The sequence below is a fragment of the Molossus molossus genome, unplaced genomic scaffold (assembly GCF_014108415.1).
Source record: "Molossus molossus isolate mMolMol1 unplaced genomic scaffold, mMolMol1.p scaffold_m16_p_14, whole genome shotgun sequence".
Lineage (NCBI taxonomy): Eukaryota > Metazoa > Chordata > Mammalia > Chiroptera > Molossidae > Molossus > Molossus molossus.
This window is the reverse complement of record NW_023425349.1, coordinates 27,901,770-27,921,564: the sequence shown is the minus strand read 5'-3', so window position 1 is coordinate 27,921,564 and position 19,795 is coordinate 27,901,770.

Here is a 19,795-nt window from a genome sequence, read left to right as displayed (position 1 = left end):
AATATTGATTCAGCTATGTTTCCTGCCCCACCCACCTTTTTTGGCTAAATACAGCATATTCAAAACAAAATCTTTTTAAAAATGGTAAAAAAGAAAAATGTTTTCACTAGTTTCCAGGTTTCAGAAGATGCAGAAATATCTTTTTTTTTTTTATGTTTACAAAGGATTACCAGGGATAAAGGTACTCAGGCAAATGTACCATGTTGCTCAGATCAATGTTTCAAGTTTTTATTTCTGTGGGGGGCCTAAATAGATAGTAAAAATGAAAGCAGGACTTTTTTTTATTATTGTTCACATTTATATGGCCTATCAACAAGATCAGAATACCATCAGTTATCTAGAAGGTACCACTCTTGTTACATCCATGGGCAGATAATATGATAGATTGCACTGTCATTGCATTATTTCTCCTGTAAGCAACTACATTTTCTTTTCTTAAATTTATCTTATTAGTCAGCCGTTTGAGTAACTGAGGATAAGGAGCCTGATAAACATGGCTACAGGGAGTCTAGTTGGTGATAGAAGTGAGATGCTACATGATAGTGAGCTGACTTGTAGGGATATTGGTAGAGTTAGTAAGAAATGAATGGATTTGTGATATATTTAGAAATTAAAGCCAACAGGATTAAATTTTGAAGTCTATGAAATGTGAATGAAAGAGATCAGTTATGACTGTACGTCCAAATTTTCTTTTCATTTCTGATTTTTAAAACTGAACTTATTAGTTTAGCAATATTTTCTCTTGGATGGTGATATTTCTCAACGCTTATTGTTTGAGGAATTAGAATTTACAAATACACAGGTAAGCTTAGTTTAAAGACTGAAAATGTTTCACCAAAATTGAAACTGTCATTTTCAAAGGAGAGCTGTGACCTTTTCAAATACAAGCTGGTTCTACTGCTCTGCTTAGCGTTATTCATGTGTAGCCTTTAGATCATTAACATTAAGGTTCATATACCACTCTACTAACAGTTTATAATCATTTGTAAACATTTCAGGAACACTACTATATAGTTTGCTATATTTCAGAAAAAAGAGATCTTTAAATGATAATACTTTTTATGGGCTCAGAGAGAAGTTACATTGTGACTTTAAGAACACCAAGCAATTGAATAAAGATAGAATAGACACCTGTGGGTATTGTTCCCAGGCTGAATAGGCATAAGTTCAAAGTGTGATATCTATAAAAGGTATATGAACTCCACTTTCATCTCAAGAGATTTAGCCTATTGTTAGGGATTCAACAGAAAAAGAAGTATTAGGCAATTCTTGAATTAATTTAGACTAGCTGAATAATAATTCTTTGCAATCAGAATATTGGGCCCTAGTTGGTTTGGCTCAGCGGTTAGAGCATCAGCCTGCGGTCCAGAGAGACCCGGGTTCAGTTCCTGCTAAGGGCACGTACCTCGGTTGCAGTTTGTCCCCGGCCCTGGTTGGGTCATGCGGTAGGCAGCCACTCGATGTGTCCCTTTCACATCGATGTTTCTCTCTCTCTCTCTCTTCCTCTCTATCTGAACAAAAAAATGGAAAAATGTCCTCGGGTGAGGATAAAAAAAAAAATTGGCTCAGAATATTGGAAGTGGGATCACAATCCGTGGCTGGGATTACTATAGATGGAATTAGGCTTTCTTTGGGGGAAAAACCTTGGGCTTTATCAACTTTAAAGGCAGGGCTCCAATTTTTATATTAGGTACTGATTTGATATTGGGAAACCAAAGTTTGAGTATGAAGACAACTCCTCAATGAAATTTCCATTGACTCTCCAATCAAAATGAGCTCTATCCCACCCTGTTTCTCTAATATTGTTATTTCATTTCATGCATAGCATGAACCATAATTGGCAATGATCTTATCTTGTTCACTTCCCTTTTCCCTCTGACTACAAGCCTCACAGAAGAAAAGATCTCGCTCACCTTGTTTGCTCTTATATCACAAACATCTGGAATAACTTCTGGTTCGTATTCTGTAAATAATTACTGAAGTAGTGTTAATCAGAAGCTGAGCCGTAGTGGAAGAAAATAGTTAACAGCAGGATTGTAATCATTGTTTCCTTTATAAAGGAACAATACATGAAACAAACAAACAAAAAACTAGGTGGCCAGATCTTGAAAATATGCTTTTAATAGATCTTTTGACAGGCACACGAATGTTATTTGCTAGTGGGAGAGTGGATTTGTGAAATGCTTTGAGTAAGATGTACTTGGTCTATTCAGGTTTGCTTATGCTATACGGTCCTCTAGATGTATGGCACATAGCTTCCTGGAATGTGTCACATAGTCCTCTAACTAAAAAGGAGATGTTTGAAGACCAAAATAGCTCTTTTATGTAAGTGATGTGGCTGCATTACATTCCTTAGAAAACAAATATATTACATCTGAGTCAGAGAGCATCCTAATATGACAAGAAAGAACCAGGATTGCAACACTGACGATCCTGCTTTGCCCATCCCTTGTGGCATTCTGAAATTATTGGTAAAGCTTAGTAAAGGCTAAGATCCCTGATTTTAATGCCCCTAATGTACTAGCAAATCACTTGTGTTATTTCACCTTGGGGAGTTGGTCAATATAGTTAGAATAAGGGGGAAGCTATTGATCTGAGGCTACTTGTAAATGTAGTACACATGAAGATCAGGGGAGGGATGGGTGAGACTAATTTACCAGTTGAAAATAAAACTTTTATCTGAGGGAGGCTGGGGAATCTTCTAACTGTCATTTAAATTAACCTTGCATGCCCTCTCTTGTACAGTCCAATTTAATTCAAAATATTGATAAAGCTGCTTCATAATTATATTGTAAATTGGATATTGTTCAGAGTTTATATAATTATTTGACAAGTAGAAAGCAAAGAGACTGAGTAATAAACTTATAAATAGGTTTCTGAGGTTCAATATACTATATATGTATAAATTTCAGAAAATTTTTAGGAAAACAAATTTACACAATTTGAAGCACTAAATATCACCCAAGAAGCACAAAACTGGATACCTTCATAGTACAGTCTTCAAATGAATGATTTTTTGTAAGCTTTCATTGGTCATTAAACCAAAATCTCCTTTTTTATTGTCACAAATAATAATCAAGACTGTTATGTATACTTATATTTTACATTGTAACTTTTGATATTACCTCATTTGGTCATTACAATAATTATATTAGAGTAAATATTGTCCAAATCGTATTGATGAAAACACTAATTTGTGAGCCCAGACATAAGACTATATCTAGTTTATCAGTATTCCAAGTTATCCCTTCTTAACTTTAAAGGAGTGCCCATGAATACCTTTGAAATCTGCATACTCTGGTTTAGAAATAGTTTCTAAATACATAAAATGTGTTTTGCAAACATTTATTCATAGATGTACTATTCATAACAATAAAAATGAAAATGATCTAAATGCAGAAATGACACATTGATATGATATTGCACTCATTAAGATGATGTCTACAAAAGTTGTAAAGTATAGGATAAATTATACATATGTGTTGATGAGAGAACTAATTTGAAAGTCATATTGTATGTGTGTGTGTGTGTGTGTGTGTGTGTGTGTGTATAATTAATTAAGTTAAAATAGGCATAAGAAAAAGTATGGCAGAAAATATAATAAAATATTAATAAAACTTGGCTCTTATTAGTAATCAAAATTTTAATGCTCATACTTTTTGAATTTTCAAATTTATAATAAATATAATAATTTTATAATTAGAAATATGTAGTTTATCAAAATATGTAGAAATTTCACATTAGCATTTCATGCTGTCTTGATGGAAATTTCCACTTTTTCATCTTAAATAATGGGCTATCAACTAAATAAAATACAGAGACATACAGACTCATATCAACCCCATGATACCATCCGAGACGCTTTTTGTCTTGTTCACCAGGACATATAGTTGCATTATATACTTTAAAAATAAGCTATTAAATGGTGCTGAGAATAACTACCAGAAATGTTATAAAATGGCATAAAAGTATGTTGAGTCTGGCATTATAAAAATGTGGCTCATTAGCAATAAAGCAACAGATCGATGAAGGATACAAGTAGATGCCTGTAGGCAGCAAAGTTAAACCAAATACATAAATCCTTATGAAGACTTAACAGAGTAATAGAAAAGAGCTAAAGGAAAGGAAACAAAAGGACATGATAAGTTTCAAATCAGTCTGTTATAGTATATCACATGAAAAATGGAAAAAGGAAGCCAAGTAAAAGCAAAGAAAGTTAAAAACTAGACAAAGGGAGAAGAAAGTGGCTGATAGACAATTCCATAATCTCAAACATAGAGGGTTCAAACCCTGATGAAACTGACTTCTGTAAGTGACTGTCCTACCTCTTAGTGAACAACTCCAGTGACAAAATATCTCATCACTCAAAGGTGGCCCTAGTTATTGCAAGAGTTTTTCATTTTAATTTTGGTGATGTCAAATACCCTGTAAACTCTATATGTGTTTTTATTTTCCTTTGTAATATCACATAAAATACGTCTAACTCTTTTGTTTACACCCTGTAGCTCTCTCATGATATTTAAACAAGACCCATCTCTCTCTCTCCCCCCCCCTCTCCCTCTCATTGAAAGAGTCATTGAAAGAGCTCTCCTATGAGCTTTTAGGGTCCCCAATCTTCTGTCCCTTTCTATCTGAATGTTCTCTGGATTATCAAAGTCTTTCTGAAAATGTAAATTTGGGCAAAATTCCACTCACAAATTTAGCAACACGAGGTAGAAAGAAACTATAACTTCCCTCAGTCTCGATACCACATTTTGTTACAGCGGAGTCTCAAAGCCCGTTAGCACTGTGGACAACCGAATGACGTGGCCTACTCATACTGTCCCGTCCTGCCCTCTGACATCCCTGTGCCAAGCAGCTGACTTGTATCTCTCCGGGTCTTACTTTTGTGAATGCCATAAACTTTCTCTTTATTAATTTCATCTTCTATGTCACTGTATAACACATTTTATGTTCTGCATGTGAGAATCCTTGCAACTCCTTGTTCTGTTTTTCATGGACGTTACCTTCCACATCATGCAGCTCAGGGCAGGCTGCCCCAAAATGTGTCACTTCGGCATATTGATTACTTTGAAGTTACATGAGAAACAGCTGGTACAAGAAGGACACTCTGACCTTCCCGTCTCTCTCAAAGCAGGAAATAAATCTCCCATGTTAAAGGTACCTCCTGTACATGAAGGTAGAGATACCCTTTATCGCTAGAGATGGGGAATTCAGGACCAAGAAGGCTGTGTAAACAACTCTGCTTACTAATTAGAACCCAAGCCCAAGTTTCTTTATCTTTTTGGCTCTTCACAAATTTATTGTTGTTGTTTTTATCCCTAAAAGGTAGTAAAGCTGCCTACTTTGGTCACCTGAGGGAGTCTCATATTTCTATGAGCTCCTGTACATACAAACTTAAAATTTGTTTTTCATTTGTTAACCTATCTTATGTCAATTTAATTATCAGACCAGTCAAGAGAACCAAGAGGGGTAGGGGAAAATTTTCCCCTTCCCGACATGTCGATTTAAGCTCTCATATCAGCTCCCTATTTGTTTGATAGGTATTGTTCTCTATTTTCAAATGAGCAACAGATACAACTTTTGGTAGCAAGTAATAAAAGTAACTCTAGAAATCACTAACTTGCTCCATTGATTATCAAGTGACTTTTGTGTACATGATCCTGATTCCACATGACTAAACTAGTTTAATTTTTCATCTTGTCTACAAGAATATTGAGAAATTTTTTTCAAATGACTTCCTGAATTTCAGATATTCTACATCCACCACATTTCCTAGTGTATTATTCTAATATCCCTGTCAAGAAAAGAGGAAGAAAGAAAGAAAATGAGGCTAGTCTGTTTTGACATGTTTAGATGAATTCATGCTGACTTCTAATTATTACAATTTCTCTTACAAAAGCTTGTAATACCTTTAATTTGGAGATTTTTAAAATAAATATATGAGGCTCATATAGTAATCTTACTTCCCTCTGCTTTTTAAAAAAATTACTAGAAAAGTTTTTTAAATTACTTTTGACAGCCATTATTTTGGCACTTCTCCTAGTTTTCAAAGTTATTATTAGTAGTAACAACTCTTATTTATACAATTTTTAGTGTTTATTTAATTCTCAAAATCACCCTTTGTAATACATATTGTTTTTCTTCTCCTTCACATTCTATTTTGTAACTGAGGAGCTGCGCTCAGAAAGCTAGGCTGGCAGAAGGCATCCACCAGATGATTAGGGGCAAACAAAACCTTTCACCTATATTCTAGGCATTCTTCACTTCACGCCAGTAAGCTCTCCGAGGTCATTGTGTAACTTTTTCCAACAGTTTCTAAACCATCTAGAAAAGTACACATTGTTTTTTTACCTGAACACCAAATCACTGAAAAAGAAGAGGGGATATAGACATTAGGTATTCTATTCCTACTAATTTTTCTTCTTGTCACTACTCACCAACCACAAGCCTAGGCCTATCCTATCTCTTTGAGTCTGCACCTCAAACATAATTGTAAAAATATTTTTTGTCATTTATACTACTTTCCACAATCCTTTTTCCAATAGTTCTTCAAGTATTTAATATAATTTGTAGAGATTTTTGTCACTGTTTATCAGTTCTGAGCCATTATCCTTATATACAGAATATATTATATTCTTTGAGCCAGCAGTTCTACTTTTAAGACTATATGCTAAGTATATGTTTGCACACTCATGTATGATAAGCATATAGTGATGATATTGTAGTGTTGATCATCACAATGTTCATCAATACGAAAGGAGAAAATTCGAGTAGCCATTAAAAAGAATAAGATTGAGCCCTGGCCGGTTTGGCTCAACAGTTAGAGCATCGGCCTGTGAACCAATGAGTTGCAGGTTCGATTCTGGTCAAGAGCATGTACCTGGTTTCAGTTTGTCTCTGGCCCTGGTCGGGTCGTGTGGGAGGCAACCAGTCGATGTGGCTCTATCACATCGATGCTTCTCTCTCTCCCTCCCTCTCTCCCTCCCTCCCACCCTATCTGATGATAAATAGAAAAGTATCCTCCAGTGAGGAATTAAAAAAAAAAAGAATAAGATTGATCTGTATGTGCAAATAGGAGAGGATCTCTAACATACATTAATAAGTGAGAAATGCAGGATAATACCATAATGATAATCTTTTCTGAGCAATTTTTTTTATTAACTGGCACAATCCTAAGTGTTTTATATGAACTTATATGTTTTATCTTTACAACAGACCTATGTAGAATATACTATTATTATCATGTACATTTTTATAAACATGGACATTGTAGCACAGAGAAATTACATAATTTTCCCATAGTCACATAGCAAATGGCAGAGTTTGGGTTTCTACCCAAGCCACTGTGTTACTGAGTCAGTATTATGCTCATATGTAATATGTAATACTGCTTCCTAAGAGCTGCTGAATAATGCATATAGTGAGCTTCTACTTGTGGTAGCATAATTAAAGTAGAAAATATTTGAATGCATATACCTCTGCACAATTTCTGTAAGGAAGCCCAAGAAATTCTTGGTCATGATTACCTCTACAGATGAGTGTGGTAATCTAGACAAGCACAGAGATTTATTTTTCTCCTGTTTGGAAAAAAGGTGAGAGATTCATTTTTGCACTGTTCAAATGTTTTACTATGTTCATTGAAGTCATATTAATATTAGTGAAAAAAAGAGAATTTGTTTGTGAAATATTGCTGTAAAAAGTTTCAATGTATTATATATACTGATTTGTCTGTGAAAATTCAGAAAAATTTCTGGTGGAAGAGTGAAATCTATACAGCTTTCTTATGAAATCTTTGTTTGCTTAGAATTAGTATATGTGTATTTTCCAATCTTAGATACATATATGAAATCTCTAGCCTTTCTTACCCATTTAACCTAAAATACAAAATTAAATTTCCTCAAAGGCTTTATTTATATTTTACTAATAACAAAGGTTTTTACTTTTTGCTGCTGTTGTTCCAAATTGAATCCTAAGTAGAATTTTTTTTGTGCTTCTTTAGCTACTTTTTCTCAAGAGATGAAATTGTAGGCAGTATAAGGGAAGGAATTATAAAAGAGTTCTCTTAACTAGAATAAAATGTCTAGGTATTTAGATTTTCACACATTTCTCACACTACATCAGTTTTCTCAGGATGGTAAGATTACATCACAAATTTTCCCATTTTGCCAGATTTTCTGAAGAACATTTCAGTGATATCATTTTTGCTGTCCTTGCCTTTCGGCTTCAATCATCTATGGTGCACGGGTTTCAGGGTTATTACCTGCACATGTTTGCAGCTTCTTGATCTTCACTCTGCCTCACTTCTAAGAGCTCCATTCTCTTTGAATAAAGATTTACCTTTTTATTCCATTTTTCAACCTTACGTTTCATTTCATTAAGTCACAGTGACACTCAGATTAACAAGATATAACATGGATACGCATATCACACATATACAAATTAAAAAGATGGATCTTCTAGTGTTTGCAAAGGTGCAGTGAAATAGGTTTGCTTACACACTGCTAATTGTAAGTTGGTGAAAATTTTGTAGAGTGATTTTTGTTAGGTAACCTGTCACCACTGAATTAATTGTATCATTCCTATATTGCTTGAGAGAAATACTGTTCCCAGTCTCCAGCTCATCATTCTCGTTCCTTAAAGAATGTTTTCTAAATATTAGTCATGTTTTTCCACACAGACCAATTTATCTTTTTCCTTTTCATGTTTGTTGAATGGAAGAAATATTAACAGAATCATTGATCACCCAATTCTTTCAGTTTTCTGAAAAATTATTCTATCACCTTGCCCACAACAGGCAGAGCAGAGCTTGGAAACCAAGAAACTTACCTTAGTTTGATGAGACCCTGCGGGTGTGTGTGTATGTGTGTGCGTGTGCGTGTGTGTATGTGTGTGCGTGTGCGTGTGTGTGTGTGTGTGTGCGCGCGCGCCTGCGCTGGGGAGGGTGGGTGCATGAGGAGAACTTATTGGTTGACTGTGCAGTGCATAGAGACAGCAGCTATTACCAAAATTAATATAGACAGAATTTGAATTTCAACTATTGAGCAATTTCAGAGAAACTAAAAATCCACGGAATTCCTAAATTTTCCTTGACACATAAAAGTTATCATTGAATTAGACTGACTTAAAAAAGAGACAGCATTAACTGGTTAACCTGGGGTGGAAATAAAGTTTTCTCAGGATCAGGTCGACAGCCACAGCTGTTTTAGAGTGTCTCTGCTAATCTTTAGAAAGAGAGGGTTTTCAAACATGTCCATACTTAAATGTTAATTATATATCTATTATTATATCTACAATTTTGCCAATATATAATATATTACTATTGCTGTTTCTGTCCATGTCCTAACCATTTAACAAACTGTATCTAGTTTATTCCTAATATGGTATCAGTGAGTCTTATCAAACCACTTCTCTTATCTTTACAAAGTTCCAAAGTCTAGAATACCTGCAAGTATTGTTATAAATAAACCTTAAAATAGGTCAACATGACTCATGAATGTCATCAAGATTCTAACATGGAAAGATCAGTGCTCGTGTTCCTCAAAATAAAATTCCTATTCTCCAAAAGGAAAATGTTCCGAGGGCATAGTCCCAGGCCATGAATAAGTAACCACAAGAAATAGTTTTGGACCCATCTCCCTCAATCAGAGACAGATCCAGGGCTTTTGGAAACCAACCAGCAACAGATTCACTCCAGGAATAAGGTTTTCACAGCAGAATGTCATTTTGGCGTAGGATAATTCTTCTCCAAGGCCACTGATCCCTTAACTCCTTGCCACTTCCAACCCTGTGGAAGATCAGCACTTCGCTTTCTAAGTGCGCCTTTCTCTTGTTTAGCAAGTGACCTGTTTTCCTTGTTGCGGATGTTGGAAGGCATTTCCATTACAAAATAAGGCCCAACTAAAGCTAGTTCACAGCAAGGCAAAGCATGCATTTATCTTAAAGAGGAAAATATAAAAGTTAATTAATGGAATATTTTAACTAATGCATGTTTGTGAAACAAAATACAGAAATAAATGTTTAGAATTGAATGACAATAGCAATAGTATTAAAGATCTGAGGTAGAGCTCAAGCAGAGACTAGAAGATGGATAGCTTTGAAAGAATATATTAGCAAGAATAAAGTGAAAAGTAAATGAGCTAAGAAATAGTTGAATTTCAACTATTGAACCATTTCAGAGAAATTTAAAATCCTTCTAGTCTGTACTTGAGCTTTATACTACAAATCTTTAGTATTATTGCTATTGTCATTCAGTTCCAAATTCCTTCCAACTCAAGAAAGTAGAATTAACAAATAAAAGAAAATAGAAAGAAATAATAGTAAATAGAAAAATATATTAAAAGCGAAAGTTAAGAAACAATACTGAGTATTAAAAAGAATAAGAACATTAAAAAGACAAACTTCTAGAAATATTGAATAGGAAACAAGATGATAAAAACAAAGACTATTACCTAGGACAAAACAAAGAGTATTAATAATGAAAAGGGAGTGCTTACAAGTATAAAGAAATTATAGAGGAATGTTCTAACTTTATAGCAATGAATTTAAAATGTAGATGAAATGGTAAATTTTATCAAATTGATTTAAAAAAATGAAAAACCTTAAAAAAATCTATCACAATCCAATAAACTGCATGTTTTACTTTTACATAAATTTCTAAAGTAATATATAATGAAAAATATGTCCCTTGCATTGTTCTACCAGCAATATTTTATTTGTATAAGGTCAAAATTATAACAAATTAGGTAGAAACAGCATAAGATATTAAATTTATGAGTCAATAAATGTCATTGCACATAAATGTATACGAACAATACATTATGGCCTAAGACAGTTCATTCCAGAAATGCAAAGATGTTTTAATATCAGATAATTATTAACATAATTGACCACAGTAAAACATTAAAGGTGAACAGCCCGGTATCATCTTAATATAGATGCAAAAAATGTTGTTAAATGTAATACTGATTTTTCTTCATCATCATCATAACTCTTTGAAAAATTAGAAACAATGGGTCTTTCTAATCTAATGAAGAGAACCTGTCAAATGCCTAGAGAAAACATGACCCTTCCTTGTGAAATGACAGGGCACTCTTGCTGTTCAAAGACAAGGATGACGGCCATTACCACTTCTATTTTTGTTTACAATATTAGGAAAACTTTACAATTATAATGAAATGAAAAAATATATCATGATTATTAATATGATAACTGCTATAAAATTATATCTCAGTAATAAAATAAAAAGATAGAAAAGTTATTAGGGCTGAAAATCAAGCACCAGCTGTAATTATTTGCAGTTGAATGATATTCTACTTCTAAAATCCAAAAATCTTCAAAGACAACTAGAATTAATGAGTTAGCAAGATTCCTGAATGCAAGGTTACTACCCTTGATCAATAACATTGCTATGTTCCAAATTTATAAAATAAAATTAAAAGATACCATCTACTAAAGCAAAAAAGTATATAATGTATTCAGAAATAAATCTATCAAAAATGTGAAGAGTATTATAAAGGAAATAATAACATTTATTGAAGGGCATAAAAAGATCTAATTAAATGGAGAAATATACCAAATTATCAGAGAAAAAATTATGACTTGAAGTAGCAAAGAAAAAGCCACACAAACTACAAAGAACCATGTTGCTAAATGTGTTTACATTGAAATTTAAAAATCGTGTAAATTTAAATAGATTTATATATTCTTACCTATTTGCAACAAAAATAAGAAAGAACAAATTAATATTTAGAATATAAAGAATCCCAACAGATCAATAGAAAAAGAAGCAACAAACCCCACATCAAACCAAAGTACATAAAAAGGCCACTGGAAACAGGTATCACTAAAGCCAAAATACATGTGATAATACGCTTGATGGCAGTAATAATTCAGGTGGCAGACCACAACAACAATCATTTTTTATTGCATTCCTCTGGCACTGGAGAATATTAAAAGGTCTGTTAATTCAAAGTGTAGGTGAAACGTAGGGAATAGAGCGCTCTTGTGTACTGGTGATGGAACTGCAGATTGGTGCTGCCTTACAAGGGAGCAGTTTATCATCTTTATCTTGTAACTTGTGCATACCCTATAATTTAGCATTTATTTCTTTGTGTAATAGAATGCAAAATCAGATTTTCCCTGTTGCTCCAGGATTGGTAATGAGGGTCCAATGCTTAGGTTAAAGGGATGTTAAACACCCACTTTCTAAAGGAAATCATCAATAGGGCTATCCGTGTGGTCTGAGAACTGAGTGAGCCAACCTTGCTCACTCCCATTCGTCTCCTAGCACAACTCCATTCTCCAATGTCCTTCCCCATCTCTCCAGAAAATGCAGTCAAGGCAGGAGAGAGGTCGTTGGAATCAGTCTAGTGAGTACAGTGTTCTTAGCAAGAGACCCAGGAAAAGAAAGGGTCTCAGAGATGTGCTCACCAAACTGGGGACTGCTTTAAGGAAGAAAACAGGCATTTTATTCTCTGACCGGGTGATTGCTTAGGAGGCAAACGTGCGGCTGCACAGGCGAAGGGGAAGGATGTTCCGAGAGGTAAAGCAGGGCAGGAAGAGGGGACGAGAGTGGAGGCCACTGCATTTTCATGTTCGATGCACTGATGTTGCTTGCGGGTTACCAGAACATAAGAGAATTGTTTCTGAGCTATAGAAAGAGTATTACATGCAAAACCTTTGTGCCCTGAGGAGTAAGAGAATGCTCAGCGGTGGTGTTTATTGGCTGTGGCTGGAGGTAAGGGAGGTGGAAATGTGAGTTTGATCTAGATTCCACGAGTCAAGGAAGTGCAAAGAGGTCTTGTGAAGGGCACCTTGTCCATCCAACAGCCCATAAAAGCCCCAGTACTTGTCAGGCTGCCATGCAGAGGAGTTGCTGGCTGCTGGGTGTTGTACAGAGAAGAAGCAACAAGCAACAAAGAAAGAATGAACAACACAAAATGGGCAATTAAGTAAAACAAACAAAAACTCCAACAACAACAACAAAAACCCTTTTACTTTACTTATCTCCCGTTCTCATCTCAAATCTCTAGAAAAGAAGGATGCAGGGGTAAGAATCTTAAGAGCCAGATGTTGTCACCTGTATTCCCCACTCCTAACAGTGTCCCATCTCGAACCTGGGAGTAGGGAAGACAGGAAATGAGATTTAAATGGAGGTTGTGATTAACACTTTAATACAGAATTTATTATCTAAAATAAGAACTTATGGCACTCACATAAGCTGGAAAAGGAGATTCAACAGAACATAGGTAAAGGCAGTAACTGCAGAAAATTAAAACTATTTCATGTCCATATACATCTGAGCTGAGACTGTTCATTAAACTGGGTATATCCTAGAAAACTCACATATGTGAAAAAGGAATAATTTAAGTGCCAAAATGGTGAAAATTATAAAAATGTACATGCCCATTAATTTAATATTAACATGGATTAGTATGGATCTGAGTCAATAAGCGTGGGTTCTAAGTTGTGAAAGGATACATACAGTATAATAGCATTTAAACCATATATTTTCAAACCATACAATGCCATGTTCTTAAGTACAAATATATGTGTTTATACATATACATGCACCTATACATGTGATAATTTAAGCACGCATGGGGAGGATATTCATTAACTGTAGAAAAGAGGAGGGAGAAAATTCAAGAAAGATAAGAAAGTGATGAGTCTTAGCAATATGTGTAATGTGTTATTTTAAAGAAGATTTGAAGCAAACTTTGTGTACTGTTAATTTGCTTTTTTAGAAAGTGAGCACACTAGTACCTATTATATGATTTTTTGGTAATTAATATATTTTAAAATTCAAATGAAGTAATCAAAATATTTTGATATACTTTTCTTTTCTTTCTGTTTAATCCTCACTTGAGGATATTTTTTCCATCTATCTACAGATAGAGAGGAAGGGAGGGAGAGGAAGACAGAGAGAGAAAGAGAAAGAGAAACACCGATGTGAGAGACACATTGATTGGCTGACCAGGGTCAGGGCCCAGACCTCAACCTAGGTATGTGCCCTTGACCAGAATTGAACCCAAGACTCTTTGGTCTGAGGGCTAACGCTCCAACCACAGCCAAACCAGCTAGGCTTGATGCACTTTTCTATAAAATTTAGTTGAAATTGTAACGTGGATTGTGTAAATACTGGTTTAGTTCTTTGCTTCCCTTGGCCGAAAAAGAATCTCTTTGAATGTACTTCAAGTATTCCTTCTTGTAATTTGCATCTTCATTTGTCATTAAAAACAAACGAACAGTTGTCTCTTTGTACTTCCTTTGAGGGGCTGTCATTTTACTTTCCCTGGAAAGCTCTTCACTAAAACAAGATCCAACACATACGAATCACAATTTTTATTTCTTTTTAAAAATCTCAACCTGAAAAAAAAATAGAACAACTCCTATATACCTAACTACATTTAACTAGTTTTGATTCATTGTTTAGTGTGGGGGCTTGTTCCAAGTTTTCAGAAGTGCTGCAGTGTTGCGTAAATTTCCTTGTGTGGCGTCAATGCACGTTATTCGACTCTACGCCTTTCCGCCCCTTTCCTACTAAAGCCATGACTTTATAATACTTCTCATTAGTGAGTAGTTTTCCACAGAAGCATGGAACCCACAGTCTATTTTCTTATTAATCTTAGCAACATAGTCACATAGGTGGCTGAGTACTGTAAGGAATAAAACATTTAAGTTATCTTTTTTTTTCTGTATATTACACTTAAAAATACATCACTCATTAGGCCAGTAGGATTTCCCCTTTCACCACATGAACATCTTAGTTGAAATCTCTGTTTTTCACTCTTATGGTATTGAAGGAGCAACAGTAACATCCTTAACAGTATTTACTTGTTGATAGGCAAGCTATCAACAAGTGGCATGATGATTTATTTTGGGGTAAGTCAATGTCTTCACCAATGATTTCTACCAATGTAAGAAGAAAATGTAAGAAGGAAATAGAGACATAATATAATAGCCAGGGAGGTAATTTTCATTAGCTCAGTGTTATCTGCTCCATTATTGAATCGTATGTACATATTTGTTAAGGGCTTGGAATGGTCTGCTCTATATTTATGTCTCTATGCCAACTAATTCGAGCTGTATCTAAAGGTAAAAGAGATCCATAAAAGCTGTCAGAAAAGGGTTTAAGTAAATAATTTATAATATATGTAGACATAACTGTACATGCATATTATATCCACAGAATTCCTCCACATTATATATATTTGTTACACATACATGCATATTACACATTTATATTTAATTATCATCAGTCTCCTTCTGCTAGCATATAATTGCATTATCTTCATTCACATTTTGGGTCGCACTTCACTTAAAATTGTACTGAATTTTGCTATTTCTGGCTTTTTATCTCTTATTCATCATCCTCCTACTGTGGTTATAGCCCTTGACAGTGAAAATAGGATTCTTAGGTTCATGGAATCTTTATTATACAAAGTGTGCATTAATGTCATTCGTATCTGCTAATGGACTCCTTAAGCAGAAGAAGTAATGGAAGGGAATGAAAATGGTTATTTGTTCACCAGCTTGGTAGAGCATGTCACTGATGAACCATGAATACAGATTGAACAAATTTCCAGGATCGGGCGGGGTCCTTTCTTTTGATTTTCTTGAAATATACATAATAACTACTTGCTATTACATACACAAAAACAATACATCACATTTTCAACCCACGTTTATTTTAGTAAATTGGAAATATGCTAGTCATTGAAATACAAAGGGCACAATGTTTGATAAATGAAAATGCTATTCAAATTTCTTGTGATTCACTACAGCATAAGACATTTTCCACTTGTTATATAATGGCTAATTTAGACTCGCAGATTTCCCAGACATCAATAATTAATTTGAGAAGAATCTCTTAACACAATTAAGGTTCTTAAAACTTTGAATTCAACAAATATTGTTCAGTGAGCCTAACACAGTGCCAGCAGCTGGGAGCATAGAGATTAGTGAAATAGTTGATATCATCAAGGAATACACTGTAGTAGAGAGAGCATGTCAACAAATATGCAGAATTTTAAAAAATTCCTTGATTATCTTGTCTTTATTAGAAGGACTATCACACAGTAACATATAATAACTCAAAGTTTACTTGCTGTAGAAACGTCCTATATTTATGCCATGAAATGAAATTTCCTAGTTAGTAATACAATACTCCTATGGGGGGTGTGTGTGTGTGTTGACATGGGCCCTTACATCGATGATCATTTTTAGTCTTTACAACAAATCTAAATTCAACATACATATATGTTCTTTGTCTTGTTCAAAAATCACAGCTTCTCTGATGCCCATACCATTCTACTAAACAATCCATCGTATGTCTAGGCTTCTAAGCCACCTTGTCTCACTCACTAAGAATGTTTTTTTTCCTTCTGGATCAGCATTTTAGTCTCCATTTGTGCTACTATTATCATCAGTGATCAAGTCAAGACGACCCATCCATCATCCCTGGTTTGGTTTCTTTACCTCCGCACTTCAAAAACACCAAACTTTTTCTTAAACTCTCCTCAACCCCACATTCCTATGATCACAGCCTAGACCTGTTCAGACCAATAGCCATAACCACATCACGCTCACCACTTCCATTGCCCTTGACTCTAGTCTCCACTCCAAAATGTTTTGCCCTGACTTAGACCTCCAATTTATTGGTCCATCAAGCATTTGCACTATTCATCCCTCGTCTTCTATCTTCATTTGTCTTTCTATCCAATTAGACTAACAATCCGTTATTATATCCAGTTCCTTGCAAACACCCTAGACTCCTTTGCCTTCATTTCTCTCTTTTGGAAAAGCACTAATTTTGGCTGTTATTTTGCTAAGAATTATATCTCATAATTATCCTTTATTTCTTTTGAAACATCATTTCTCCTTCTCTACTGAATTATTCCCACCAGTTTACCAACATACACTATTTAAAAGCAACAAAATACAAAACATTTGCATTGAGCTCCAACTCTTGTCCTATTTCTCTGCTTTTCAGTACAACACTCTGAGCATGTGTTGTTTCTGTTTCCTCACTTCTTATTCACTCTTCACCTTAATCCATCTTGCTGATGTTGTCATCCTCCTCTGTTAGTGTTAAGATCACCAGGAATCTCCCATGATGCCAAACTGAATGATCCCGTCTGTTTTCATCTGGCTTGCCTTATCAGTAGCATTGCACACAACTGGCTACTCATCTCTACTTGAAATAACTCTTCATGTCTCTCTTTTGATATGACTCATTTATATATGTTTTCATATTCTTCCATTTTACTGTCCTGTACTATAGTAGCTAGAAAGCTAAAAACCATATTTCCCAGACTTTTGTATGTATCAGTTTCCAGATAGAGGGATTTAAGCAATGCCAGTGAAATGTGCTAGTGAGTCTAGAAATTGGAGCTGATAGAGGGAGCAAAGCACAGAGCATAAAGTACTCTTTTTGTTTGTGCAACATGACTGTAAGGCCAATTAATCCTGTAATGGTTTTATCTCCAGACTGTGGCTAAGGTAGTATGATCCTGGAGCCAGAAGTTGAGAAAATACTTATGTGTTTCATTTGATTTCTGCTTAGGATACAGGAAACTTCCCTTGATAGGAAGACCTCAGTTACCTTGTTCTAGGAGTAATTTTTGTGGGAGCAGCCTAACCATCAAATTCATGAACATGTAATTTCCTATATTTAATCCCATTCAGCTTAAAAATGATAGGTTTCTAGTATCTATAACTGAATTCTAACTGAAGCAGTTTCTGTGACGTTCTTTCATTGTTTCTTTTATTTCTCTTGTTTGCACTTTAAAGTTTTCTCAGATGACAACTTATCCTCTATTGAACCTTAAACACTAAAGTACTCTAGTCATCTATTCTGAGAGTATTTCCCTTTTTTGAACACTCTTCCCAGATAATTTCATTTAGTCTCATGTTTTATAAACTACCTATATGTTAATATTGCCAGTCCTTTTTCATCTTTCAGTTTAAATGTCCCCTGAACCCAGACTCATATGTAAGGTGACTCATTTATGAAGACAGATTTTAGTGAACAGTCTCCTCATAGCTAATTTATAAAATCAATAACTGAATAAAGAGTTGTGTACACATATGATTTAGAGAAATAAAAATAACCACTGGAAAACAGAAACTATTAAATGTAGATTTTTTTTCCCATCTAAGGAAAGTGATTTGAGATGACTTGGATGAAACTATTTTACTTTTTAATTATGAGCACTATTATTTTGAATCCTTACAATGTGGTTAAATAGCAACAGACACTAATTTAATCCATTAAATCAATCAGTCAAAATTGTGGACCTCATAGGCTTAACACTTAAAATGATCCTCTATGAGCATATGATAAAACCTTAGGCTGCTTGTGTTTTTCATATGGACACTTTATGGATTACTTCATTTCAATTAGAAAAAATACCACCCAAACATATGCCATCACTGTAAGAGCTCCTTTGCATGAATTAGTGAGGAACACTGCTTTATGCTGCACTTGTCCCTTTTGGCTACAGTCTCTGGAAGTGTTTGGCTATAGTGCTGTTTAGAGATGGTTGTGGGAGGTGGCTAAAATTTGTTATGCATCGTGTCCTATGGATCCCCTTGGATACAAATGTTTTAATTACTCCAGTGGAATGAAGTGAAAAGCCTCTCTATATTGATTTGTCAGGAATAAGACATCCCTTGCTCTGTTAATTCTTGGCCCTGGCTGTTAAAGAGCTATTGCTTCTTGGTTTGCAGCCTGGAATAATAAGTTACATAAATAACTTCCTTGTGGCTGGTCCGCCTCCAAACTTGATGTGGTGCCACTATTCATTAATATCATGTCAGTGAGCAGACCTGCTTGGAATATGCAATGGTTTGCTTCATCTAGAAATTGCAGGAACAGTGACAGAGTTAAGCAACTGAATACAGGTGAAATGCCATTGAGACGATGCCATCACTCAGAATCTGTTTGCATAAAACAAGCTATTTTTATGATCCGGTGGATAACATATACCTACACTGCTCTTTTTAGCCCTGGCCATAAAATTACAAAACTAAAATTCTTTTACGGCGAGTTCTTTCTTGTTTTTTATATGTACAACAACCATTTTCTACAATAAAAAAAGATTTAAGTAGGGACTGATATTAAATTAATGCACATGCACTTGTTTTAGATCAAAGATAAACTGTATTTCATAACCTCATCACTTTGTGCTATTGAAACGCCATGGAAACGCACAGAGACTCCAACTCCACGTTCTTTTCTCAGTCAGTTCCGATGTTTCATACCGAGGGGAAAGTTTCCTGGCTTCAAATCGTTAGATAACCACTCGGTGTGTGAGGCAAAGATAACTGTATATGAAGAGGCAGCTACGACAGGAGGAAGGCACAGCACCGCTAAGGGGACTTCATGCACAGCTCTGCCCAGTAGGGCAGCCCAGTACTGAATGTGAGCCAGCCTCCTAATGGTGTCTTTACATGCAAATGCTAGAAAAATACAGAAAGGCAGAGCCTCTCCTGGCAGTTTCTAAAAGAATTGTTGCACTTCTCAGTATCAGTTGTTTGTCTTAGACTTGGAAGCCTGTCATGAGTCTATGGTTAAGAAAATAAAAATAAAGATCCTAGCTGCTCTCTGCTTATACCTATGCAAGTATCACTGTAATAAACTGTTTCCCTCAAGACTGTTGTCTTTTCCCCGTGATATATCTAGGTAAGATATCTGCACTATTAAATCATTTGCAGAAATGTAGCAGTTATGAAGACCCCAGACCTAAGAAAAGGAAAAGGGAAAGGCCTTTTCTCCTTTATTGATGTG